Raw genomic sequence first — 2,785 nt, forward strand, 5'->3', positions numbered from 1 at the left:
CCACTGACCACATGGAAGTACAATGCTGAACCACTGGAGTTTAGTTTAGTTTAGTCTAGTTTAGTTTAGTTTAGTTTAGTGTAGTTTGGTAAGATCCCCATTAGCTGCAGCAAAGCCACAGCTTCTTCCTGGGGTCCAACAGAATCATACAGACAAGAAAACAGAAAATATTGTAAAAATAAATAAATAAATAAAAAAGCCGAGTGAGCTTTACGCGTCCTCACATGTTGATATACACATTATGAGAAGCTGTCATATAACCTTGTGCTTTATCATTTCATTATTATATCGTATTTTCTGCATATACATACATATATTTCAACCATACATACATACATACCATATATACATATCTGCCTCTACATACCACAACCTCATATATGTCTACACACACACACACACATATATATATATATATATATATTCACAGTTTGTTCACGAGGGCAAAAACACCCCTTTTTTTCCCCCGTCCAGGGTACATTTGGTGGGGTAACCTCATCGTCTCAATCACTGACAGTATTGTTGTTTTGTTCCTGTTTCAAACTACGGATTAAGTATTACTCCTGTGTATATATATATATATATACACACATAGATATATGCATGTATATATATACATACATAGATATACATGCATGTACGTGCATACACACATATATACATGTCATTTTAATATACCAACAACATGTTATGTGAATATTTCACATTGAACTGAACTGTCTGCTATTTTTCAGGCAGAACAGAGAAGTTAGTTTCCTGCAGGTATTCTGACTTCCTTTAAATGTCCTGTTGTTTTTCCAGGTCTATACCACAGTTAATGTGCTGCTGGACAAAGTGAGCTTTCTGCTGTTTGCTCTCCTCGTATCTCTCCAGCTCTCAGTTACATAAACAACAAATCCTTGCCTCAGCGTTGACCTCTGGGTGAGGCAATTAATTGTGCACCCGTACCCGTATACACACAGTCCATCCAAACACTAATAGCTCAGACCCCCCACAAACAGCAGGCCAAGGTTGTAGGCACTGACAGCCAATCTGTGTGTGTGTGTGTGTGTGTGTGCGTGTGTGCGTGCGTGTGTGTGTGTGTGTGTGTGTGTGTGTTCCTAATTGGAATGCTTTGCTTTTTGTCGTGCAATCACAGATGTCTGTGGAATTTGAGCTGATATGAAAATAATTGCTTCACTTTGGCTCGGTCCAGTGTTGTGTTTTCACAGAGTCAGAACCGGAACACAGTCTGGCCTCCAGTTTACACTCAGACTTGTTGGAGCGTGTTTACAGAATGGGTTTTGTTGTGTTGTGTTTTACCCGTAGCCTGCTTCTACACACTTCGACTTACGTCTGTCATTTAGAGTCGGTCCGTGTGGTTCAGAGCGCTCCAGAACGGCAGAACTTTGGAACATAAGCATAAATATGAGCTTCCAGGACGGCATTGTGTGTGTGTGTGTGTGTGTGTGTGTGTGTGTGTGTGTGTGTGTGTGTGTGTGTGTGCTGTGTTTGGTTAACATGACGACATGTAAATCCCTGATTAGCTCTTTAACATAAACTTCCTTCACTGACCGATCAACAGACAGAGTAGTGGGGGAAGCAGTGTGTGTGTGTGTGTGTGTGTGTGTGTGTGTGTGTGTGTGTGTGTGTGTGTGTGACAGCCTTTGAGCTTGAAAACATAAAACTATGGGATCCAAAGGTCATTTAAATTATGTAACGTTAACATTGGAATGCTTCTGCAACGTCGTGCGCTCACATGAAATATCGGTTTCAACAAGGGTTTCATCATCAGGAGGTGCATTTCACACCAGCGGGGAGGCCTTAGCCGTGGTCGTGTGTTGAAATCAGACATGAACTGAAGTGTCACGGATAAAATACGTGTGGATCATCGGTCTCCTGAATTCCTGAAGCTCGTGGTCTAACCAGGTGAGCGGTGAAGCCTGTTGAGGTGTCTCATCATGGATGAGGTGGAGCTCGTTACTCCACTGTGACGTTTCCTCAGCCAAGCACATTGTTTTCTCTGTTGCAGCACTATGAGGTGAGCTGTCAGGTTCGTACCGTGACCACCCACCAAAGAAAACAGAAACGGCGCCGTTTCAATGCGTTCACCATACCGGACCCACACAGCAGCCCAGGGAGTTCAGATACCGACACATGAGACAGAACTGAGTGGCTCAGCCGGATGCTAAATGGTCCACTCTCATGTACTGAGCGAGGTTCTACAGCGTGCTGTCCTTTCACCCATTCACACACTCCCATACTAACGATGGTGGAGCTGCCATGCACGGTGCTCAGCCACCACCAGACGCAAACTGAGGCTCAGTGTCTGTCCATTGGCCGGGGGACTGAACGGTCAGCCTTATGATGAGTGGACAACTTGCTCTTCCACCCGAGTGACGGACGGGCACCATGGATCAGATGTTAGTCTGTCAGTTAGTCATTCTGCTCCCGACTGAAACATCTCTACAGCCGTGCACTGCCACGCACACAAGTACGGTTTCCCAGAAAATTAATCTTAGTGACTTTATCAAGCCTCCCAGTTGCACTCTACTGGTACCAACAGGTCACATTCCTTTTTGTCCAATTCTATGGTTTATGAATACTTGAAAAGCTGAGTAGCCAGTTGTACACGGGCACAGAACTGATCAGTTATACGTATCAGGTAATTCTCTGTTGTGGCTCATAGATCCAGGTCCAACTGCAGTCTAGAAACACCTGCTGATCTCACCTACTACATTTGGTGGCGCAGTTGGTAGCNACCAGAAGCTACCTCCTCCTACATCTGGTGCTCCGGTGAGGCTCA

Source organism: Stegastes partitus, unplaced genomic scaffold, assembly GCF_000690725.1.
Source record: "Stegastes partitus isolate 25-593 unplaced genomic scaffold, Stegastes_partitus-1.0.2 Scaffold433, whole genome shotgun sequence".
NCBI classification, from domain to species: Eukaryota; Metazoa; Chordata; class Actinopteri; family Pomacentridae; genus Stegastes; species Stegastes partitus.